Raw genomic sequence first — 27,064 nt, 5'->3', positions numbered from 1 at the left:
ACAGAGAAAAGTTCATGTAGAACAAATTTCTGATCTTTGTGAAAACATGGCATTCACCTTCTGGCCGGCTAGGTTGAACTCTAACCTTAGAAACTACAGTATGAATGCAGCTAGAAAAAGAAAAACATGGAGAGAAAACTTGCCTTTCTCAGTCACGGATTACAAAGGATTCTGGGCCGTTTATTCAGTTCTGTCAAAATGATCACTGAATCACTAGCTTGCTCAGGCCTTCCATGGAGGCCTGGGGTTTCAGTCACCCGTTCATTCTCATCCTCTCATCTCTGCCTTTAGAAAGTGGAGCTCATCTGTTGGTTTTTTTTTTTTTTTTTTCAGCTTAGCACTTCAAAAGCGTAATGTGAATAAGGGACAAGGAGTCGGCCCTAGTTATTTAACCCCACAGAGATCGTTTCCATAGTTGTTTTGCCCAAGAACACTTAGACTTGATTGTAGTGAAAAACTGTTTTTGGCAGATAATTGAAGTTTTAAAGATAATACATTTTAACATTTATAATAATGGAGCAGAAGTGTTTCTTTCCCCCTTCAGAATGGCTCAGATGTGAACAGAATTGATAATATGCAGGATGTTTATAAAGTCCTCAAATCACATTAAACCTTATACCTTTGAATGAAGTGAAGATTTGATGAAAGAAGTCTGAAAGCATAACAGAACCATGTTTCATTGAGTTTTGAAATTTTTACAGTCATCCTATTCGGGGTTTGTGATTTCAGGATGGTATCGTTTCTGATCATCCTTTGGTAAACCTGTTGTAGAAATACGTGAAGATGTTTAGTATAGTGCTAATTATAGTAAACTAATGTGTATTATGTAATTTAAAGTAGGTATGTGTCAATTTAAAAACCATGTAGATATAAAATTCAATACTGCAGCTTGCAGTTATGCAAAAACAATATGTCAATGACAGGAAAGCTGGAGCAGCTAGCACTTTGTGCTTCTTTAACCCATTTAACCTTCACAGCAGCTCTATGGATGCTGTCATTTCCCCCATTATACAGATAAGAAAAAGAAGCATATGGCGGTTGCCCAGTTAGCCAGATGAGGACCGGGCTCAAGACAAGGCAGCTTGGGACTTCCCTGGTGGTCCAGTGGTTGAGAATCCACCTTCCAATGCAGGGGGTGTGGGTTCCATCCCTGGTCGGGGAACTAAGATCCCACAGGCCGTGGGGCAACTCAGCCTGCGCGCCACAACTAAAGAGCCTGTGGGCCGCAACGAAAGATCCCGCGGGCTGCAACTAAGACCTGACACAGCCATAAATACATACATACATACATACATACTAAAAAAAAAAGACAAGGCATCTTGGCTCTAGAGGCCATGCCCTTTGTCACCATGTACGTGGAAAACAATGGAATGACACACAGAAGATTTAGTATATGTTAGCTGTGTTAGTATACGTTAGCTGGTGGGAATGTAGTTTCACTTTGTATTGTAAATTATTTATCATAGTTATAGGCTATTTGAAAAATAAAGCATACATTAGTTAGTATGTGCTCTAGACCGAAGGTTTGTGTCCGCCCGACCCCAATTTCATATGCTGAAACCTAATTCTCATTGTGATGCTATAAGGAAGTGGGTCCTTTGGGAGGTGATTGGGTCATGAAGGTGAAGCCCTCGTGAATGCGATTAGTGACGTTATAAAAGAGACCCCATACCTCATCCCTTCCACCATATGAGGACACAGTGAGAAGACAGCTGTCTACAAACCAAGAAATAGGCTCTTACCAGACACCAAATGTGCTGGTGCATAGATCTTGGATTTCTCAGCCTCCAGAACTGTGAGAAATCAATGTTTGTTGTTTCAGAGTGTTTGTTAGAGAAGCTAGGGGAGAAAAGGTGGAACGTGGTGTTAGCTGGAGATGAGAAATTGCAGGAAGCAGCTCCCCTTATTCTCCAGGCTGGCGAAGTGAAAAGAGAAAGTGGCATTGCTCAGAGCCCACGAGCCCACGCCCTGCACTGCCATCACTGGCGAGGCCATGGCCACTACTGCTGCTTTTGCTGGAATTGTGACCGCTGCCACTGACCACGAGCGTGGACCCTACTCCCTGCATGAGTTCCTGAAGCTGATATTGATGGGGCTGCAACCGCTACTTCCATAGCAGCTTTGAAAATAAATAACCACTAGTGAGGAATGTGTCCTTGTAACGCTGCAGAATTTCTTTGCCTCTGAATTATAATTTTCCAAGAGTATTATTTTCTAGTGAAATATTGAGTTATTATGATGAGTTGGAAAATCAACTTGCAGGCCATACCTCTAAATATTGTATCAATAGTTATGTTGAGCCTGATATTTGGATGACATTGTGTTTAACTGATAAATCACACATTTTCATATAATGCTTACTATTTTCTTTAATGGATTATCCATCCAGTGTTATTTAAACTGCATTTATGCCATATAGTTTGTATTATAAATTTTTATCATTTTTGTCCCCCAGTGGATTTTTGTTCAAATCCAGGACTGACAGTCGAAAAGAGGGATCAGCAAACTTTTTCTGTAAAGAGCAAGATTGTAAATATTCTTGGCTTTGCTAGCCATACTATATTTTTCATAACCACTCAACTCTACGGCTTAGTGCAAATGCAGCCAAAGAAAACCTGTTAACAGATGAGTAGAATGGTGTCCCAGCAAAGCTTTATTTCTAAAGTGTGAGGCAGGCTGGGTGTGGCCCGTGGGCCACAGTTTGTTGACCCTGGTCCAGCAGGAATATCTTAGTAGCAGTCCTTATGATTTCCACCATATCTGATGAATCCACATATACTGTAGAAAGGCCAACAGGATTCTATAGTAAATATTCCTTAATTTGCAGATAAATTAATTGATTATGAACATTGTCATAAAACCAAGATTAAGAAGAAAAGTCACTAGACTGCTGCACTGTGATGAGTAATTTGCATACCTTATTTTAATTTATCTTTCCAACGAGCCATGAAGTAGATATTATCATCTCTGTACCGCAGATGAAGAAGCTCTGGAGGAGTGATATAAGCTTCTCCAAGTTCACTCAGGGAGTAAATGATAGGATTCAAACCTATGTTTCTCTGATCCCGTATATATCATTGCTACGATGTGTCTTATGATACATTCATTTCTATAACATTTCCTGCCTTATGTTCTATAATCACCAGAATTTTGAGATTAAAATCAAAACATGATATTATGCCCATACTCATTTGCATATGTATGTACACACACAGAATCAATTAGAAGATACTTGGGTCAGCTCCATAAGAAAAACTATCTGTCTCTTTTAACCAACACTTATTAGAGGAGGCTCTCTGTGAAACACTGAGCGTTCTAATTATCCTAAGAATTCATGGAGAGAGAAAAGCTTTAGGTATAACTGCTTGCTTGGTATTCTGACAAACTGCAAGTCCTTGCTAGACCTCAGTCCCTAGAAGCCTGAACCCTTTCCCTGATCACCACCCACTGACCAGTGTTGGATTCAAACCCCATCACCTTTCCCCACAATTCAGAATCATTTGACTATATGAACCACTACTGCCCTGAAATGCCTGTAGGTTTCCCTTACCTTGCAAATTTGATTTTGACCTTCATGTGTCCTTGGGAAATGAATTTTCTATGAATTACCCTAGCTCCACAAATCTACTTCTAATTCACTCCCTCCCCTCTTCCCCTTCGACCACATGAAGGGCAGAGAAACCCTCACAGGGTCTCTTCCGGTCCGCCTTTGCTCATCTGCTTTCCTGTTACTGCCTCCCCGTATAATCTAATCTCTCAGCTCAGCACCACTGACATCCGTCTGCTTCCTCGGAATAGCCTTGAATGTCCCTGATATAAATTTGGCGAAAATCTATCAAGAAGAACACTGACACTCAGTCCTGATCACAGGGTATACGTTGTTCTAGGTTCATGGTTTATATTATCTCATTTAGTCCTCACATCAGCCGTATGAAACAGATACCAGGGTTCTGACGGTGTTCGAGCAGCTCATGTGTGTCTTCTGAGGGTACAGCAGGTGTTTTCATGGTGTAGATTCAAAAAGCCCACGCTCTGTTCAATAACCTGGCCTGATGGTACCCGCAGCACCTAGCCAATGAGCCCACTACCCTGTGCTCCAAACCTCGTCCACACAAGCTACCTGAGCAGGGGCTGGTTTGGCTTGGTTTGGTTTCCTGTATCGTTGGTAATCAAACGTGAGCGATTCCCAGAGTCCCGATGGTGCGCTACATGAAGGCCACGGAGTCCCCAAACCCCAAAGACGCCTCCTGGCCTCGTGGCTAGCGGACTGACTTCTGGAGCACGCAGAGAGACGGAAAGGCAGCCCCATACCTACATTCCCACAGCTTTGCCCTGGATAACAAGCAAGCAGCTGCCCAAGACACACCTTTATGTTTTACTGCCTTTCCTAGATTGTGATATGGAATAAAAACCCATGTGTACAAGTCTCGAGAGTCCAAGTTATTTCCTTCTGGTCTGGGATTTGGGTCGGCCTGCTAGTAGCTTCTCGAGATATCAAAGATCACCAAGAAATCCTTTATCTAGATCTCTGAGCACACCAATCTCTGAAGGGCATTTAGAGATGTGAATTAAGGGGCCTTTAAGTTAGAACTGGCAGGACAAAAAGTGAAGTGTTCGAGTAGTGATTTCATTAGACACTGAGATCTGGGTTATGAAGTTGGGGCGGCGGGTTCACAGCATTTCGGAAGCAGCACCGGGCAGTCCTGTATACCTAGTGTCCCTGCCTCCGGCTAAGTGTTGCGTACCCGCCGTGACACCCCGCGTGGGAGAGCCGCCAGCCGCGCGCCTTTCACGTTCCCAGAGGGGTTGGTCTCATGTAGACGAGCTGGTCGGTGGAGTCCCGTTGGGACCTTCATATCCCGGCCGTCGACCTGGAGCACAGACCGGACCTACGGTCCTGCGGTCGGGAAGCTGGCCTCTTGAGCGCAGAAGCCTCAAGCATCCCGTAGGGCCGCTCTAGTCCCGTGGCGCCAGCGGGCAAGAGGGTAACTGCAAAATGCGGGAGGAGGCCCAGGACTGACCCACGTATCCGCACATACAGCGCCCGAGTCGAGTGGAGGAGCCGCCTAGTGCTGTGGCCACGCCTCATCATTCTTTGGGGCGCCGGTTCTAGCCATTTCTTAACGGACCTTAAGAGAGTTCCCATTCCAGACCCCATGACCCAGGTTCATCTGGCCCCTCCCGCACCCACAGGCTCACCTTGAAGACTGTGACCTGTTCTCTTGGTTCTTATATCGTCCGCTGCTTCTATGGTGCCCACGGATGCATAAATGGAGAGACAAATGGAAGACCGCCTTGAAAAGTTGCCGTGGGAGTTTTGAGGCTAGACTAATGCTGTTTATTTAACCTTTCGAGTGAGACTTGTGAACTGCTGCTGCTGCATTAAACTAGTATGTTCACTAGTATGTTCACGACCCTGTCTACAAAGATCGACGTTTGACGCTCCCGAGTAAACACGAACATGTGGCCGAAGGTGAGAAGTCAGAGGGTCAACATTCCAGTTTCTGTCTTCTCTTCACGTGGAACCCAGTCGATTCCAGCAAGTGAGTAACGTGATAGAATAGTTCAACTACCTGTAACACGAAAGACAAGCAAAAGTTCCATGAGCAGCGACTTGTTATTCCTTGATTTACAGCACTGGCACTTTTTACACTTTTCCTTCCTGCATCTCTGAAAAAAGGATGGCTATTTCCGTCAAGGAAACATTCCAGAGACTGCGGTGGCATTTGATTTTGGCTCTGCATATTTTGCCTGGACTGCAACCAACTATTTGCATTGGAAACAGATGTATGGATTTTGGCTCTTCTTAATCTCTTATCGTAGGAAGTACGTGAGGCTAGACCCTGCTTCTGTTCGTAGACGTCTTGGGGAGGTCCGACCTGAGGAAATGCACTGACCTTCTCTGCGGGAGAAAAACCCTATGTATCAAGCACAGGTTGGAGGATAGGCATTTTAAGAGTTTGGGTCTTCCGGGAAACAGATGGCAGAATGGACTTACGTGTACAAAAGATTGATTGAGGAAAATGTCTGTGAAGAATGAAGGAGGGAGAAGGCAGGGGTGAGCAGGGAGGGCATTCAGACACCTACAAAGGGAAAGGAGAGTTGTAGGCAGGAGGACTGGGTACAGTGGTCCCCGGCCACAGTGTAGCTCTGAGTCCGTCCCGGCCAAGCTGATAGAGCGCTTCAGGGCGAAGGGCCCTCCTCTGAAGCATATCCCCCGTTGGGTAGAAGGAACCAGGCTATTGTGTCCCCTTGGGCTGGTGGTCAGGCTGCAGGTGTGAGCAGCCCCGGGAAAGCACGGCCTGAGTGTCAGCGCCCTGTGAATCCCCGGGCTGCAGCAGCTGCAAACTTGTAGCTACTCTGCATCTTGCAGTGAGATCTCTCTTGGATGGAGGTCTGAGCTCCTCCATGGCTGCCATGGGCAGGTAACCTTTTTAAAAGCTCCTGTCCATCAAAACTTGTGAAATAGACATTTTCTCAAACGTGGAAAGTAGTTCAAAGCCCAGGTGCCCGAGAGTAATGATAAACGTCCGCCACACAACTCCAGACATAAAAATTGAAATAGAGAGAAAATTAGTCCAAGGCTAAATGGTAAGTTATTTAAGAAGAGAAACCGTCTTTGCATTTCCAGTGCTGCACAGAGCTTTTTGTAGGTTATAGTTGCTTCATACCTTTTTGTTGAAATGAAAGATAATAGTAATTTCTACTCCATTCTGGAGGGAGTCAAACTGTTAAGAAAAAGTAACTTATTGCTATAGCAATGAAACAGTTCATGTTTGCTTGACCAGCTACCATCCCCGCTCCCAGCATACATATACACCTTGACAAAGACAGTAACACGTTTAGATGACAAGCGGTTCTGTGTCAGCAATATGACTGAAGCACATAATTTGAGAACTTTATTGCAAAATAATCTATAGACTATGTTGTAATCGTTTCTTTGATGGCTACTTCCTCATCCTTGATTCATAGCAGAGCCTGTCATAATGGTTACTTGTTCTAATCAAACTGGTTCCAAACCCAGACGTCAAAAAAATAAAATAAAACAAAATAAAAGGGGCCGAGGAGGGAGGTAAATAAAATCAAGTGAGATAATTGCCTATAATCCACTGGATGTTGGACCTATGACTCAGATATCCAAGTCAATTCTAATTCCGCTTGATTCTCCCCGAATCCTTTTTCAAAGAAACACTTTTCACATAATTTAACCTAGAGGGCTGCTCTTACATTTTACTGCAATATCAGAAAATGAGATCCCTCTTTGTTCTGATTGAAGAACACACGTGTCTAGAGGAAAGCTTCTGGGGAAGTCTTCTGAAACGGGTTGAGATGTGTGGTGTATCAGCAAGGACTTCTGAATAGATTACAGTCTTCCTTTAAATAGATATCCGGATATTATGTGTCTTATTTGATTTTTTTCCAAGCAGAAAAATAAGTTTATTGTGGTTTGAACATGTTTGGATTCTGTAAAAGGAAAGAGAAACTCACAACACTTTATCCTCTAAGAAAATTTTTTTAGTTAAAAACAATTTTTCATAACATTTTAAATGTTTAGTTCCATGTCACAAAGACAAACGCTTAAATAAAATGAAGGACAAGGAATAACCCAAACACTAAGAAAGAAAATTTGAAACTATTTATGTTCTATTATTGGAATATTTCAACTGCTGCCAATAATTGACTTTGAATGATGTGACAATATTTATTTTTTTGGTGTGTTAAGAAAATCTCCTTGCTTATCTTGAAAATTTACCTTGGTCCAATTCACCAAATGATTTTATTTAAAGCTCCATTAAAATAACAAAATGTCATTGTATAGTTAAAACCGCTTTTATTTATGACACATTTATGGAACAATTTACTTGAGATACTGCTGAAGTTGCTTAAGTCAATGTTTTCTTTTTTTCACTGGGGTAGAGTTGGTTTACAATGTAGTGCTAGTTTCTGCTGTACGACGAAGCGAGTCAGCTGTGTGTATTCTTTCTGGTTTAATGTACTGTTTTCACATTAGGCCAACATGAAACCAACAGACACCTTGCCTCTTCACTAGCTTTGGGTCCCTGGGTCTACCCCCCTGGGTCCTTGAATCGATTGGCTCCCCCTCCAGGCCCTCCATCTTTGCTCACTTTCTTCTTCTGCAGCCTGGTGTCCTCATTTATCTCCTTCCCATTTTGAATATGTTTAAAAGCAGAATCAGAAGCAAAATCTTCCCACTAGATCCCATCATCCTCTCTATCAACCAAGTGATGGTTCTTCCCTTTACTAAGAAATACCAAACCAATGAGTATAATTTCCTCATTGTCTGCATTTTGTAACACAGTTTTTCTTTAACCCCTTGCAGTGAACTGTTGTCTTCTTTAAGCGGTAAAGCTGCTCATCAGTAGTTTCCACCGCCTTTTTCTTGGTCTCCTTCTCATCAGCCGCTCTTCAGTATCTCATGCTATCGATGCTCCTCCTTGTTCGCGAACTTCCCGTGACTTCAGGGACCCCATGCTAATGATCCACCGCTTTTCCGGCCCCCCCTTTATAACATCTCTCCCAGGCCCCATTCCTCTCTATTCGAATATTTTATTCCTTTAACATCACCTTGCATTCAGAGTAGCTACAAATCGTGCTACACAATGTGTTCGTTGACCTGTTCCTGGCAACAACGTACCGTGAAACACTCAGGCTTAAATCACGTGTTGCCCTATTGCCTTGACCAAGAGTCCTCACTGAGGAAGGAGGATGAGTCGTACCCACAAAGCAGGCTTTAAAAAAATCACACACACACACACACACGCACGCACACACCCCTTCAACCCCTGATTCACTGGGTAACGACAGATTGTTCGACAGTACCCCCTTCTCATACCTACCATCAAAGATTAGATTTCAGACCCTAGAGGGCAGTTAATAAGACCAGTATAAGTACCCTGTTAGAAAGATATGGACCAAGGAACACATGATCCTTAGAAATTCTTCCCCAAAGATTTCATGTAACACTCTCAGCCTTTTTAAAAATAATACTTTTTATCTTTGACACTTGAAACTGGTTATTCACTCCCATTCTGGTTTTCTGAAAAGCACTTAAAATGCTTGCCTCGTTTTTGCTTATCAGTAAAAGATTTGGGAACTCTTTGCTACTGCATTTGTTTCTAATAGTAATGACCCATCGATTCCGTACCAGGCAAAGTACCAAACCGTCACAACGGTGTTGGTGCTATGAACACACCTTAGGGAGAAGAAAGAGAATATGCAGTGTGGTGCCTAAAAAGGCAGAGACACAAATTAAACTTCTTTAATTTGTGTGGCAATAGATAAATAATGATTCGCAGCAAACCAGGGATCTCATACGGCTTTGTTCACATTTTAATAGTGTACTCCTCCTTACGGTCTGAGTAATTAAGGCTTATGGCATTCCAGAAACGATAAATCCTGCTGAGATGTTTTAAGTTTAGAACAAACTCTTGATGTACAATCAAAATATTAAAAATAGAAAAAGGACACTTCTCTGGTTCTTAACAAGCTGTTGTGCTTTTACCTTTGAAACACAATTGAATACGGCCCACTCCAACTGTTCACCCTCATTGTTAATTGGAAGTTCCTTTTGAAATTCATTGCCTTCAATTACATTTTTTAAAAGAATTTTAATTGCATGGCTGTAAAGAATAAAGATGCTCTAGGCTCCATTTGTTTATCATGGTGGGGCTGAAAAAAATGAGGACAGAGCTTCCCAGCTCATGCAGGGGTTGCAGAGACAGGGAGATGACTTTTAATTCGACAAGTTCAGAGAGATTTCTTAGTTTGACGCGCTCTGCAGGGGGTCTTTGAGCACCAGGCAATGCTTCAGCGTTCTGAGCTTTGAAAGTCTTTCCCTGCAGCAGAAATTGTATCAAAAGCCAATGATAATATTCCCTGCAAGGTAAAGCACCCTACTGAAGATTTCGAGAGCTGTTTATTTATTCATCACAGTTTTTCTTTTAGGACCTATCAGGCATCTAGGTAATAATTCACATAGATGATAGAAAATGCAAAAAAAATAAATAAATCCTCCTCATTAATCTTTCACCTTTTCCTTGTTCTCTGTAGAGGCCACATGTAGATATAAAATGTTCTTTCTGCTTGTCCCAAACATATATATCTTTATCCCAAATCTCAGTCTCTTCCCCTTTCTTTCCATTTTTTTTCAACAAAATTGTCATTTCAGCCTCCTTCTACCCCCAGCTGAGCATATAAAATGTTTATGGCCATTTCCTCCTGCTAAACCCTCAAAGTGATTAATTAATTTTATAGAAGTATATTCAGTTTCTAAGGCTCTTTTTGACTCGTGGTATTTTACATATGTTTCAGAAAGCTGTTTTCAAAGCAAATGTTAACAATCATGTTGCTCTCTTGAAGGATATACACATTTTAATATTTTGTATTATATTTTATATACATGGTGGGAAAAAAAAATGTTTCTCTTTCGCTGTTTCTAGGACAGAGCTGGGAATAAGGGACTGTGGCAGCCTTTCTCTCTTGTAACATCAATGTCTGCTCTCGGTTTGGCAGAATCAGCGAAGACAAAAAAAAGCCCCCTTGTTTTTGGGGGGGTTTTTTGTTTTTTTTTTTTTTTTTCTTCCATCTTCTATGGCATTAAAAGTGACCTTGCCTTGCAAATATCGGTGTTACCACAGGGAAAGCAGTCACCATGTAAGAGAAAGTATAAAAAATAATTTTTAAACTATGGGGACTTAAGAACAGTGCTATGCTTACAATTGCAGGGGCTTTGTTTGTTCGTTTGTTTGTTTTTAATGGAATCAATGAAGGAAAACTATGCATGCAAAGGAAACTTGGAAAAAATTCAGTACCTCATCATATTTGGGCTTATTTAAGTACATTTCACTTTACAAACATAAACCAGGTTGAAGATTGTATTTAAATATCAAAAGTGTGAGAGGAAATCAGCAGGCGAAGTAAACAGTTCACTAACAAAATACCCGTAGAGTAGCATCAGCAAATATTCAGTACATCCATTAATTTTTTAAAAAATATGTATTTCTTTATTGGCTGCGTTGGGTCTTCGTTGCTGAGTGCAAGCTTTCTCTAGTTGAGGCGAGCGGGGTCTACTCTTCGATGCGGCACGTGGGCTTCTCATGGCGGTGACTTCTTTTTGTTGCAGAGCACGGGCTCTAGGTGAGCGGGCTTCAGTAGTTGCAGCACACGGGCTCGGTAGTTGTGGCGCGCGAGCTCAGTTGCTCCGCGGCACGTGGGATCTTCCCGGACCAGGGCTCGAACCCGTGTGCCCTCTGCATCGGCAGGCGGATTCTCAACCACTGCGCCACCAGGGAAGCCCCTCCGTTAATATTAATTGAACTCCCATAGAGTGTGAAGCAGGGCACAAGGCACTTTACAAACACAAACTTAACCTTAGGATTTCAAACCGTAGGGTTGGTCCTTGATTATTTCTACACACGGAGAGGAGGATAGTCATTCATTATCAGTTTGCGGGGCTGGGGATGGGATCGTTTGTATCTTATAGAAAGGCACTTTAAACCAAATAATGAGATCGTCACTATTGACGCCTGCCACGGGAAGTTCTGGGGAACTTGCTTCGGCCACCACCGTCACCATAAAACTATCATTGCCACCACAGCCCCGGGAACCACGGGGATACCGTCCAGTTCTTTTCTTTTGGCTGATAGTAGGTTTCAGTCGCTCACACCATCCTAGGGTTGGAGACCTAGTCACCTGAGTGTCTCCATGTACAAAATGAACATAGTCACCCTTTCAAACCGACTAGTTATAATGTGAATAAACTCTATTGCTAAACTTAAAAGTAAAATAAATTTGATATCTAGTTTATGATTTACCATACCTTTATTTCATATTTATTTCTCAAAGAAATAACTGCAAAGATTTATTATGAATTGTGCATTTTTCAGCAATCTCTATTTAAAATTCAATCAACTACAGAGGTGGGCAAGAAAATATTCAAGTGCGTTACGGAAGGATGCGTAATCCCAAACATGAGTCGGTTAAAAGCACATGTTTACGTCTCATATTTAAGAACAGCTTTACTGCCTTTTCTTCCGTAATAAGAATCTCCTGGGTTTTGCCATGGGTCTTTCACTCACAGCAGTGGTCCCATAAAATGATACATAGGGAAATTCATGTTTGATTCTGTCAAATTATTCATTCTCCCCCACTACTGATAGAAAATATTGTCTGTAGTTATGTGCATAGTGCACTCAGATCCCAGTTTCTGTGAGTCATTTGTTTATATTTGAATTTCTTTAAAGCTGTATGATGGCAAGTGGATCGTTCACGTGACCGGCAGGTGGCTGGATTAAAATAGTTAAATTGAAAACTATTTCACGTCATTAAGAAATCTTACATCAAAGTTCTGAGCTCAGTGGATATTTATATTAATTTTTTAATTTTGTTTTTATCATATGCATGTAAAAATTGTTTGGTCCTTGTTATATATGGAAAAAAATTCCTAACTGAGTATATTGAAAGTATACTTTTTCTCTTCATAATAATGTCAAGTGATGGCTTGAGCACTGAAATCAGCACATTTTTTTGTTGGTGAGGAACAGATTTTATTTAAAATTTGATTGATCTGATTTGATGTTTGTATTTGAAGTTTCTCGTAATTTAATAGACGAATATACTTAATGCATGGTTGATCTAGACCTTCCCAAGGCATCTACACTAGTGGTATTATTTTGAATCAGATAACCTGTTTGGGAACATGCAACTAGTCTATATGCCAAGGTAGTAAAATAACATAATGTATGTGAACAACCGTAGCATTGCAAGTAAAGTAAATCTGCTTAATTTCCATAGCTGAGGGAAAAATCGACTTGCAATTACCTAGGTTGTTTGAAAGTCAACATTTTGGGGAGAAGTATTTTGTTTCGTGTAACAAAATGGAAAACTCAATATATAATGGGACGAAACACAGCCACTGGACATCTTGGATGTATCTGGTCTGTATTTGTATCTGTATTATAGACTACAAGTACAATTAGCAGTGATTTCTATGATGGGACCAGAGTGCCAGTGAAACCTTTTCCTAGGTTGGCTGTTCCCTGTTTGCAGAAGAGGACCTATCCTTGTTTCGTCAGTGTTTTCTACTTCCTTACCCTAAGGAGGTACTTGCTACATCACTTGGGGGGCCATTCAGATTGCAGAATCTAGAGGAAAAGGGGAACTACTCAGGGAGTTGAATTTCTCAAGGTATTGAGGAGGATATACTGCAGGATCAAACGGGGTGGGAGAGAAAGGGGTTTTCAGAAGTATTCCTGCGACTTAGCCATCTTCATTACTTGGTTGAGAAAGGGCAGGTGAAGTGCTTCGGAACCACGTTTGATTATCGTATTGTGTTTCTTTGCAAATGGACCATATGGTGACCATTTTATAAAGGTCACATTTTGCATTTGCATTATGAGTCATCATGTAGAGGCATTGCTTGAGCAGTTGTTTCAGAGAAAGTGAATCCGAGGACCAGAACTGCATTCCTGGCCAGCTAGGAGTGTAATTCAACCTCAACCTGGCTTTTTAAAATCTTGGCAGAAGCCAAAAACACCATTTACTGCTCTTTAACTATTGAGGCATTTGCATCTCTCCGGACTCCGAGATGGTGGCGCTCACCAAAATAATTGAACCCCATGTGGTAGATAGAAATTTAAGATGAAAAGTGGAGATACACATCTTTTTTTTTTTTTTTCAATTGACAGTAGAAGAGGGTTACAAATGATGTCTCTGGCAAAGCTAGAAGAGAACCCAACAGAGGGCCCCCCTAAGAGAGCAGGAAGGAATATGATAGGAGAGGGCATCAGGATAGTCTTCGAGTTACAGAAAAAGAAGTAGCAGGATTGATTTAGATAGAATCACAGATCTGTCTGGAATGCAAGCAAGTGAAGTCTGGTAATCATAAAAAAATCAAGCTCCCAGTTAAAACGCTGTAGAATCCTCTAGAAAAGAGGGTGGAATTTAAGTAGTATGGCATTTGAGAATTTAATTCTTACCAATAAGTAACTTATACCTTACCGTCCCCCTCTACCCGCGTCTCTCCACCAGTGACATTACCGTCCCCCTCTACCCGCGTCTCCCCACCAGTGACACTACCGTCCCCCTCTACCCGCGTCTCCCCACCAGTGACACTACCGTCCTCCTCTACCCGCGTCTCCCCACCAGTGACACTACCGTCCTCCTCTACCCGCGTCTCCCCACCAGTGACACTACCGTCCCCCTCTACCCGCGTCTCCCCACCAGTGACACTACCGTCCCCCTCTACCCGCGTCTCCCCACCAGTGACACTACCGTCCTCCTCTACCCGCGTCTCCCCACCAGTGACACTACCGTCCCCCTCTACCCGCGTCTCCCCACCAGTGACACTACCGTCCTCCTCTACCCGCGTCTCCCCACCAGTGACACTACCGTCCCCCTCTACCCGCGTCTCCCCACCAGTGACATTACCACCCTCGTCTACCCGCGTCTCCCCACCAATGACACTACCGTCCCCCTCTACCCGCGTCTCCCCACCAATGACACTACCGCCCTCCTCTCCCCGCGTCTCCCCACCAGTGACACTCCCGTCACCTTCCATTTTAACGAGGAGCCTCAAACTTCAGGGCTTGCGGAGGGAAGTGTATGCAGTGCAGTGTTTGAGATTCCAAAGACAGCATGTTTCTTAGATAAATATTGTAAGACTTATTAGTTATTGCTAAGCCTGTAGAAGAAAACGATGAGAGTGCAAACACTTAAAAATGCCCTCAGGATTAATGGAAGTCTAAGAACCTTCTTGAGGTTTTCTACTGTATGTATAAAGTTCTTTAGAAAAAGGATTGTTTACCTTTGTCTTTAAATACATATCATCTGTAAGAAAAGTGGTTAAAGAGAGGAAAACCAGGAAGTATTTCTGGAATGAATGAAAGCAGAAAATAAGTCATTGACTATAGTAATTTCTTTCCCCACACTTGATCAATCCATTTTTCTCATTTCTTAAGTATTTTCCTCTTTTACCTTTTCTCATTGTTCCTTTGTCTGTCTTCACAAACTTGGTCCTTTTACTTTCTCTGCATTTTGATTTCTCTTTCTCTACCCTCCCACTCTTTTTTTTTTTTTTAACCAAAAAAAATGGAGAGTAGGAAATAGAAGCTCCCAAGGGAGAAAGAAAGGTCAGCAGTGCCAGGTCAACAGGAGTGGTGCTTCATATAACAGGGAGGTAATTCTTTAACTAGGTTGAATGAACCATGAAACTGACCAATATGGAAATCCTTGGGTTCTTAAAATTCAGCATCTCATGTGGGGATATTGATGTATAAGTGAAAGCCCAGAAAATGGAAGCTTCATTTTCCTGGCCAGAAGTACAGTAGAAAAAAAAATGTGAAGTGAATATATATATACAAACAGGAAAAAGATACCATGGCATTTACCTGCAATCCACATTCCAGAAATGAACTTGGAAACAAGACTTTTGTATATTACACATCCATGCATTGGGCAATGGCTTTTAAATTCTAAAAAATGATTATGAAAATAAATTTCAACTTGTTTTGGAGGGTGCATTTTATTTTCCATGAACAGTTTGTTAGAAATGGGGGTTCAAGTCCATAGGCTAGTCTATGAGTTTATACCAAGTATAGTGGAACCAGAATACTAACGCTTATATATAGCATTATTTCTCATTGAAGTCAATAAACTGAGGTTTAAATGGTAACTTTACCATTTCCCAGAGGCTTGGCCTCAATTTCCTCCACTGCAAGACTGAGATAATGATTCAAACTTTATAGATTTGTTGTGAGGAAAAGCACCGAGTACAGTGCCTAGATACTGTATACTATGGGAGCTAGTATATTCTACCCAAGTGAGCTCAAGGTGGCATTTCCAGTGGGCCCTTAAGCCTTTAGATATAGCTACAAACCGAAATGGATCACCGTTTGGGGTTAGAATCACGTTCTGTATTTTCACCATAAGCTTCTGGGGCTGTAAACATCTTTGCCGCAAACATTTTTGCCACATAACTAATTGGCTGTAAGGCAGTTCTGCAGTAAATGATAAAATAATAAAAAGTAAAAGAGGGACATTTAAAAGGACATAGCAAAACATGAAAACTAAAGAGCGAAATTAAAAAGTCTTTTATTGTGAAATACAAAATGTTTGAATACATTTAAAATGTATATAGATTCATGGCAATACTTTGCAGACCTCGGATTTTATTTTGTGAGTTGTTTCTAAGAACTTGTCTCCCAGGTCTTTCCTTCATAGTATCATACGTTGTTTTTGCTTGTTGATTTGTCTCCTCGTTTAGCATTGCACTTTTTCTTTTTCACTAAAATGTCTTCCTTCTTTGAGAGAGGTATCAGTTTCCAAATACTAGGATGCATGTTTGTAACTGAGCTTTTCATTGTGTTGTGAAAGCCTCTGCACTGTTGTTTCTTGGCGCGTTGTCACACGTCTATTGATGGGCGTTCCGAAGTTTTACGGGAAATGTGGGTTCCGTTCTGCACCTTGGAGGCCCTCGGTGTCTTTTTCCTCCAATGTAGTGTGCTTCAAAATAAGAAACCAACTCGCAGGGCAAATCATTATCATCTGTCAGCTTGAGAAAGCGAAACTGTCAACCAGTTATTTTATCTTTTACGGCAAAATTGCCTTACAGCCAATTAGTCAGGCAGCAAAAATATTTGCGGTGAAAGCGCTCATGGCAAAGATATTTATGGCAAAGAAGCTTCTGGTTAAAATATCTAGAACCAGTTAGAATAACTGCACACCCGCTGTGTGTTACTCATCAGGATACGGGTGGAAAAGGATAACGGAGCAACATGATGCTTACTTTCTGTGTCCAGGGAAATTATACTGTGGGCTGCTGGCTCTGTGGAGGGATGGCCAGGACCTCGTGCCGCCACTTGTCTATATGGATGTCTCTGGCCTGATGGCAGTCTTTTGGTATAAATTTTGAAAATATGTATATATCATGCATATTTCCATGGGTTAGGAGCGGACGTAAAGACATAAGAGAGCAGTTACCGGACTGGCCTTTGTTAAATGTAGTTATTGAAGAATTAGAGGTTAGAATCAGTTGCCCACCTCATAAGGAAGGCAGTTTTCTGTTTATAAACCAAAATTCTGAAGGGACAATTCTACTGTCCCTTCCCTTTTCCCCAAATAGTTGTTAATACAGGTATTTCCTTTGTAAAATTAACGACGATTACTATTTAGTAAGCTACAACATAATTTACATTTTACTGTATTCCATCTCATGTTCCTTTAATTTTCAAATGTATTATGTTATTTCAATTTCATGTTTGACTCTGACTTTACTTCAATTTTTATATTCCATATTGATCTGAATTCAGGAAAGCGTCTGAGTATAGTTTAGTCTGTACTGAATTCCACTAGGCCGATTCCTGAATTGCTGCGTCGACTTTCTAGTCAGTTTTCCCCCAATACATATGAAAATGGTTGTTTTGTTTCTGTTGTCATTGTTACAATAAAAGCGACACGCTTGTGCTTTTAGAACTCTCTCTTTATCTAACATTTCATTGTCTGATGTCCCGAGAAGAGCAGCTTGCATTCTGAACGCCCATGATTACCTACAATTTCTCATGGCATTCGGAGCAGAAATTTTTACTGTATCTCATTTTTGATAAATAATTATAAAAATGCTTTTTCAAGAGAAAGGTAGCTTTTAGAATACCTGAACATGTGGGGGAAAAAAATGTCATTACAAAGCTTCATAACTATGTGGTCATCTCGGAAGCAAAATAGAGAAAAAAACATCAAGTCAAGTTCAACGTTTCAAATCATGAGAAGTAGCTCCTCTGTCATCCAGACAATACGTGATGGGTTCTTGTGCCTGATTACCAAAGGGAATCTAAAATGAGTTTTATGCAAATTTTTCTACAATGAAACATTTTGTAAGTCATTATACTAAAAGGAACTTTTTCGAAACACTTGCAAAATAAAATCAGCTGATAATTCAGCAATATCTAAAGAATATATGATACGATTAAACTTTCTCATGAATTACCAAGAACTCTACTTAGACACTCTTGTATCATTTCTGATGTGGAGGTAGATATTTCCTCTTGGTTTTCCTTCCTCAATTGCCATTTCCCTGCTTAAAAGTGATTTTTAAGGCTATTTTTGGTCTGTTCCCTACCGCTACTGACGCATTTAAGTTACAGAGCTTGATTTTTATTTTAGTATCATGAGAAATGGTTTCAACTCGGGGAAGCCCAAACTTCAAATACCTATGGAAGTAAGATTAATGTAGTTTGAATTTTGCAGGAAAATAACTTCAAAGATGACATTTTTTGTTGGAGGTACTGAAATATCCACAGTAATACTTTTAACAAGGGTTAGTCTAGAGCACTGCTCAGAGCAAAGAAATCTAACGTATCCTATAACTGTCTAAAGGCAAAGCCAGGGATGGATTTATGGGCCATACTTAGCACTGTTACCTTGAAGTGAAGCACTTTGAAAGGCTGAATGAAGATGAACAGTCAGTCTCTTTGGGGGAAAGTCATTCTATTTATTTTTTTATTAGTTTTCAGAGTGATGCCATATTGTGTCATAGCTTGAACGGTGTCCAGTGAGAATAGCTCCTATGCTTTGCAAATCGTCCTTCATTCACGTCCATCCTCCCCCGGGAAAGTGCTCGAGAAGAGAAGAGGCAAGGGGAATGTGGCATCTCTGGTCTCTTTTGGAAGCTTCAGAAGGTTCTAACCAACTGAAAGTGTTCTTCCTGCTCCCCCCCCCCAACCTCACTGGTTCCTCTTGTCTTCCCTTGGTGTTTCCTACCACTCCCTAAAAGCTAAAGTGACTGGTGGATAAGTAGGTTGTAGTTTAAGTAACTGAAGTGAGACACCTAGTATCAGCCTTTAAAGGCACATCATATTGTGTTGGAACCTAGTAAAAGTTAGACTATCAAAAAATAGCATGAAGCCTAGAAGATTTTGACATGTCCTTAAAATTAAAGTGGCATAATCTCTTAGAACTAGTCCTAGAGATCTGATGCACTGTAGAGTGAACATAGACAACAATATTCTATTATCATCATCTGACTTGCTAAGAGACTAGACCTTAATTATTCCAACCGCCAAAAAGAAATGATAATGATGTGATAGGATAGAGGTGCTGACTATCCCTGCAATGAAAATCATATTACAATATATAAATGTATCAACTCAACATGTTTCACACCTTAAAATTACACATTGGTGTATTTCAAATATATTTAGGTTTTAAAACGTGTAAAACGGCATAATCACTGCTTAATTACGATGCGTTGTGTGTACATCTTGCATAATTGTCATTCTTGTGAGGGACAGGGTAGGAAATTCCTATTGAAGTAAATTTCATTCAACAAGATGTGTTTCAAAGCTTGATTTACTATAATACCTATGATAATAACGTTTATTAGCAAGGCATGATCTAAATATACAATAAACGAGTTACTGTAGAGTTATAATGTTGATATAATGATCGGTGCTATGGAAAATAACAAAGTACCCGACTCTTTCCAGAAACAATTTATGATCCAGATAGGGAAGCTGATGCATGTTATACATCTCAAATGTCTAATGACAATATAACACGGCACACAGGGCCACCTTCATGGGCACACCACCTATGCAGTCTCACGGGGCCATGCACCTAGAAGGGTCCCATGCTTGGTTTATTGTTCTGTTGTTGCTGTCTTTAAATTTTTTGAAAAATTTGAGTTAGTGTTCCCCCATTTTCTTTGTGTACTAAGTCCTGCAATTATGTAGCCAGTCCTAATGGTAAAGTGCAATGAATAACTGATGAAGTGTTGATTGAATAATACGTAGACTTGCTATTGCATTTTGAGGATAAGAAGATGGCCAAGACTGGAGTTATGAGAAATGATTTCTCAGTGAATTTGGAGCTTAAGATGAGCTTTGAATAATGTGGAGAATTTGGCTAGGTAGAGGGAAGGGAGGAGAGTATTTCAGGTGGGGAGAATTGTGTAAGCAAGTTCCAGGGAAAGGAAGGAGAAAAGGTTGTTTGGAATTGGATTGCCTGGATTAAAGGTTTTCGTACAGCAATTGTGAGAGACGAGGTTCAATCAAGTTTGTAGAGACCTTTAACTACTAAGGTGAAAACTGTATGTTTTCTACTCTACAATTACGGCAGAGCATGGATATTGCTTCAAAAGATGAACTCGGTAGCAGAATTAAAGCTTAAGTTTTAATAATCATCAAAGAAGTGGAAAGGAAGTGGCAGATGCGTTCAAGAAAGATGTATCAAATGTGGCACCACCTTGATTACAGGGGCAGTAACGAAACTCCCGACCCAAATAAGAAAATCATAGTTGAGGGTAGAAAGTGTCAGATTTAAGGACTGATATCACTGTATATAATTTGAGGCTGAAATATTATATATGATAGCCCACACCTGAGCGGTCATGTGGCTTCTGGAAATGTCTAAACTAATACCATTTATTTACTTTGATGCTCTATATTTATTGAACACATTCTGCTGGACAAGTGCCTTAAATACAAAAGCATTTCTGCTCTGTGAAACTGAGCCACAGAAAGTTTTTAATAGGCAGCTCCCTGATCTCTTCAAAAAATATCGTAATATTTAAATATCTTTTAAAACAGTTTTGGAGGAAAATCATTTGAATATGTGTCTGACATGCACACTGACAACAACCAAAATCATTCTAAATTCCTATTTTTGTGTGAAGGCAAGGTGATTACATTCCATGCCCCACACAGTTATGAGGGGTTTTGATTCCAGTCACTTTTTTCTCACTGTTTTCCTATGCATACATATGCTAAAATGAAATATTTATTGTACAACAAAAGTAAACCACCAATGCAATGCAAATGTTAGGCAAAGCTCAACTTTTCTTTTTCTTTCTTTCTTTCTTTCTTTCTTTCTTTCTTTCTTTCTTTCTTTCTTTCTTTCTTTCTTTCTTTCTTTCTTTCTTTCTTTTTCTTTCTTTTCTTTCCTTCCTTCCTTCCTTCCTTTCACTTCCTTCCTTCCTTCCTTCCTTCCTTTCTTTCTTTCTTTTTTCCTGAAAAGAAAGGATTTCAGGCTACGTAAATGTATGCATCATTGCCTTTTTTCAGTTTCCTCCTGATAACGTCTGATTCACACCCCTGCAGCATTACTTTTAAAGAAACCAAAGTGAATCCCGCAGCCTCATATGGTTGGACCTTAAACTGTCTGTGCGTTATGTCCACTGAGGCCTGACTGATGCCACCAGCCATGGCATGAAATGTTACCTATCGCCTAGAAGACCCCATACTGCGGTGTTTTTAACTTGCATAATTAGATATTGTGAAGGAAAAGCAGAAGTCAAGCTAGTTCTAAATGCATTTTCTAGCTCTCTCTTTTGGTGTATTTATAAAGAGATTATCCTAATGAAAATGGGTTATGCCTGACTTTTTTATTCTTTACTTGAGGCCAAATATTGTGATTCTGTATCGATTAGTAAGCAACCCTCAATTATTCAAGCTGTGATCTATCTAAAACATTTCATTCTTCTTCATTGGTCTATTCACTTATGCCCACTTGACTACCTTTCAAAGGATGGATAGAAATGGAGAGACAAGTAACACTCAAGTCAACTTTACCATGTTAAAAAAAAAAAATCACTATTTCTGTTCAAAGGCATGTATAGGTGAAAAAGATAGAAGCTACAAGTTATCATGAGGCCCTAAAACTATGTAGATTCAAATGATTGATGCTTTCTCTTCGTTCTTGATCATGAAACGCTGAGGAGTGATTTATATAAATACACATATTATATACTTTTCTTTTAATGTTATTATATTATAAATTAATAAGTTACCACGTGAATTTTAAGTATTTGGTAACACATAAATGGATGCCCAGACTTTCAAGATGGCAGAGGAGTAAGACGTGGAGATCACCTTCCTGACCAAAAATACATCAGAAATACATCTACATGTGGAACAACTACAGAACACCTACTGAATGCTGGCAGAAGACCTCAGACTTCCCAAAAGGCAAGAAAATCCCCACGTACCTGGCCATGTGGCTGACAGGGTCTTGGTGTTCTGGCCTCATGTCAGACCTGAGCCTCTGAGGTGGGAGAGCTGAGTTCAGGACATTGGACCACCAGAGACCTCCCAGCCCAGTGTAATATCAATCAGCGAGAGATCTCCTAGAGATCTCCATCTCAACACTAAGACCCAGCTCCACCCAATGGCCAGCAAGCTACACTGCTGGACAGCCTATGCCAAACAACTAGCAAGACAGGAACACAACCCCACCCATTAGCAGAGAGGCCGCCTAAAATCATACTAAGTTCACAGACACCCCAAAACACACCACCAGACGCAGCCCTGCCCACCAGAAAGACGAGATCCATCCTCATCCACCAGAACACAGAAACCAGTCCCCTCCACCAGGAAGCCTACACAACCCACTGAACCAACCTTAGCCACTGGGGGAAGACACCAAATACAACAGGAACTACAAACCTGCAGCCTGCGAAAAGGAGAAACCAAACACGGTAAGTTAAGCAAAATGAAAAGACAGAGAAATATGCAGCAGATGAAGGAGCAAGATAAAAACCCACGAGACCAAACACTGAAGAGGAAATAGGCAGTCTATCTGAAAAAGAAGTCAGAGTAATGATAGTAAAGATGATCCAAAATCTTGGAAATAGAATGGAGAAAATACAAGAAACATTTAACAAGGTCCTAGCAGAACTAAAGAGCAAACAAACAATGATGAACAGCACAATGAATGAAATTAAAAATTCTCTAAAAGGAATCAACAGCAGAATAACTGAGGCCGAAGAACAGACAAGTGACCTGTAAGATAAAATAATGGAAATAACTACCTCAGAAAAGAATAAAGAAAAATGAACAAAAAGAATTGAGGAGAGTCTGAGAGACCTCTGGGACAACATTAAACGCAACAACATTCGAATTATAGGGGTCCCAGAAGAAGAAGAGAAAAAGAAAGGGACTGAGAAAATATTTGAAGAGATTATAGTTGAAAACTTCCCTAACATAGGAAAGGAAATAGTCAATCAAGTCCAGGAAGCTCAGAGTCCCATACAGGATAAATCCAAGGAGAAACACGCCAAGACACATGTTAATCAAACTATCAAAAATTAAAAGAAAGAAAAAAATATTAAAAGCAGCAAGAGAAAAGCAACAAGTAACATACAAGGGAATCCCCATAAGGTTAACAGCTGATCTTTCAGATCAGCTGCAAGCCAGAAGGGAGTGGTAGGACGTATTTAAAGTGATGAAAGGGAAAAACCTACAACCAAGATTACTCTACCCAGCAAGGATCTCATTCAGATTTGATGGAGAAATTAAAACCTTTACAGACAAGCAAAAGATGAGAGAATTCAGCACCACCAAACCAGGTTTACAACAAATGCTAAAGGAACTTCTCTAGGCAGGAAACACAAGAGAAGAAAAACACTGACAAAAACAAACCCCAAACAATTAAGAAAATGGTAATAGGAACATACGTATCGATAATTACCTTAAATGTAAATGAATGAAATGCTCCAACCAAAAGACACAGACTGGCTGAATGGATAAAAAAACAAGACCCATATATATGCTGTCTAGAAGCGACCCACTTCAGACCTAGGAACACATACAGAATGAAAGTGAGGGGGTGGAAAAAGATATTCCACGCAAATGGAAATCAAAAGAAAGCTGGAGTAGCAATTCTCATATCAGACAAAATGGACTTTAAAATAAAGACTATTACAAGAGACAAAGAAGGACACTACATAATGATCAAGGGATCGATCCAAGACAAAGGTATAACAATTGTAATTATTTCTGCATCCAACATAAGAGCACCTCAATACATAAGGCAAATGCTAACAACCATAAAAGAGGAAATCGATAGTAACACAATCATAGTAAGGGACTTTAACACCCCACTTTCACCAATGGATAGATAATCCAAAATGAAAATAAGCAAGGAAACACAAGCTTTAAATGACACATTAAACAAGATGGACTTACCTGATTTTCATAGGACATTCCATCCAACAAAACCAGAATACACTTTCTTCTCAAGTGCTCATAGAACACTCTCCAGGATAGATCATATCTTGGGTCACAGATCAAGCCTTGGTAAATTTACGAAAAATTGGAATCATATCAAGTATCCTTTCCAACCACAACGCTATGAGACTAGATATCAGTTATAGGAAAAAAAAAAAACTGTAAAAAGTATAAACATATGGAGACTAAACAACACACTACTAAATAACCAAGAGATCACAGAAGAAATCAAAGAGGAAATCAGAACATACCTAGAAACAAATGACAATGAAAACATGAAGATCCAAAGCCTATGGAATGCAGCAAAAGCAGTTCTAAGAGGGAAGTATATGGCAATACAATCCTACCTCAAGAAACAAGAAAAATCTCAAATAAATAACCTAACCTTACACCTAAAGCACTTAGGGAAAGAAGAACAAAACACCCAAAGTTAGCAGAAGGAAAGAAATCATAGCAATCAGATCAGAAATAAATGAAAAAGAAATGAAGGAAACAAGAGCAAAGATCAATAAAAGTAAAAGCTGGTTCTTTGAGAAGATAAACAAAATTGATAAACCATTAGCCAGACTCATTAAGAAAAAAATGGAGAAGACGCAAATCAATAGAATTAGAAATGAAAAAGAAGTAACAACTGACACTGCAGAAATACAGAGGATCATGAGAGTTTACTACAAGCAACTATAGGCCAATAAAATGGACAACCTGGAAGAATTGGACAAATTCTTAGAAAAGCACAACGTTCCAATACTGAACCAGGAAGAAAGAGAAAATATAAACAGATCATTCACAAGTACTGAAATTGAAACTATGATTTAAAATCTTTGAACAAACAAAAGCCCAGGACAAGATGGCTTCACGGGTGATTTCTATCAAACATTTAGAGAAGAGCTAACACCTATCTTTCTCAAACTCTTCCAAAGTACAGCAGAGGAAGGAGCACTCCCAAATTCATTCTATGAGGCCACCATCAAAACCAGACAAACATGTCACGAAACAAGAAAACTACAGGCCAATATCACTGATGAACATAGATGCAAAAATCCTCAACAAAATACTAGCAAAGAGAATCCAACAGCACATTAAAAGGATCATACACCATGATCAAGTGGGGTTTACCCCAGAATGCAAGGATTCTTCAATATATGCAAATTGATCAACGTGATACACCATATTAACAAACTGAAGGAGAAAAACCATATGATCATCTCAATAGATGCAGAAAAAGCTTTTGACACAATTCAGCACCCATTTATGATAAAAACCCTCTAGAAAGTAGGCATAGAGGGAACTTACCTCAACATAATAAAGGCCACCCAATATCGTTCTCAATGGTGAAAAATTAAAACCATTCCCTCTAAGATCAGGAACAAGACAAGGATGCCCACTCTCACCACTGTTATTCAACATAGTTCTGGAAGTTTTAGCCACAGCAATCAGAGAAGAAAAAGAAATAAAAGGAATCCAAACTGGAAAAGAAGAATTAAAGCTGTCACTTTTTGCAGTTGACATGATACTATACGTACAGAATCCTAAAGATGCTACCAGAAAGCTACTAGAGTTAATCAAAGAATTTGGTAAAGTAGTAGGATAGAAAATTAATGCACGAAATCTCTTGCATTCCTATACACTAATGATGAAAAATCTGAAAGAGAAATTAAGGAAACACTCCCATTTACCGTTACAACAAAAAGAATAAAATACCTAGGAATAAACCTACCTAAGGAGACAAAAGACCTGTATGCAGAAAACTATAAGACACTGATGAAAGAAATTAAAGGTGATACAAACAGGTGGAGAGACATACCATGTTCTTGGATTGGGAGAATCAACATTGTGAAAATGATTGTACTACCCAAAAGAATCTAAGGATTCAGTGCAATCCCTCTCAAACTACCAATGTCATTTTTCACAGAACTAGAACAAAAAATTTCACAATTTGTATGGAAACACAAAAGACCCCGAATAGCCAAAGCAGTCTTGAGAAAGAAAAACGGATCTGGAGGAATCAGGCTCCCTGACTTCAGACTATACTACAAAGCTACAATAATCAAGACCATATGGTACTGGCACCAAAACAGAAATATAGATCAATGGAACAGGATAGAAAGCACAGAGATAAACCCATGAAATTATGGTACCTTATCTTTGATAAAGGAGGCAAGGATATACAGTGGAGAAAAGACAGCCTCTTCAATAAGTGGTCCTGGGAAAACTGGACAGCTACATGTAAAAGAATGAAATTAGAGCACTCCCTAACACCATACAAAAATAAACTTAAAATGGATTAAAGACCTAAATGTAAGGCCAGACACTATAAAACTCTTAAAGGAAAACATAGGCAGAACACTCTGTGACATAAATCACAGCAAGATCTTCTTTGACCCACATCCTAGAGAAATGGGAATAAAAACAAAAATAAACAAATGGGACCAAGTGAAACTTAAAAGCTTTTGCACAGTAAAGGATACCATAAATAAGATGAAAAGACAACCCTCAGAATGGGAGAAAATATTTGCAAATGAAGCAACTGACAAAGGATTAATCTCCACAATTTACAAGCAGCTCATGCAGCTCAATATCAAAAAAACAAACAACCCAATCCAAAAATGGGCAGAAGACCTAAATAGACATTTCTCCAAAGAAGATATACAGATTGCCAGCAAACACATGAAAGGATGCTCAACATCACTAATCATTAGAGAAATGCAAATCAAAACTACAATGAGGTATCACCTCACAGCGGTCACGATGGCCATCATCAAAACATCTACAAACAATAAATGCTGGAGAGGCTGTGGAGAAAGGGAGCCCTCTTGCACTGCTGGTGGGAATGTAAATTGATACTGCCACTACGGAGAACACTATGGAGGTTCCTTAAAAAGCTAAAAATAGAATTACCTTATACCCAGCAATCCCAGTACTGGGCATATACCCAGAGAAAAACCATAATTCCAAAAGACACATGCATCCCAATGTTTACTGCAGCACTATTTACAATAGCCAGGACATGGAAGCAACCTAAATGTCCATTGACAGATGAATGTATA

The sequence above is a fragment of the Kogia breviceps genome, chromosome 20 (genome assembly GCF_026419965.1).
Source record: "Kogia breviceps isolate mKogBre1 chromosome 20, mKogBre1 haplotype 1, whole genome shotgun sequence".
NCBI lineage: Eukaryota > Metazoa > Chordata > Mammalia > Artiodactyla > Physeteridae > Kogia > Kogia breviceps.
Note: the sequence above shows the minus strand (reverse complement) of the source record.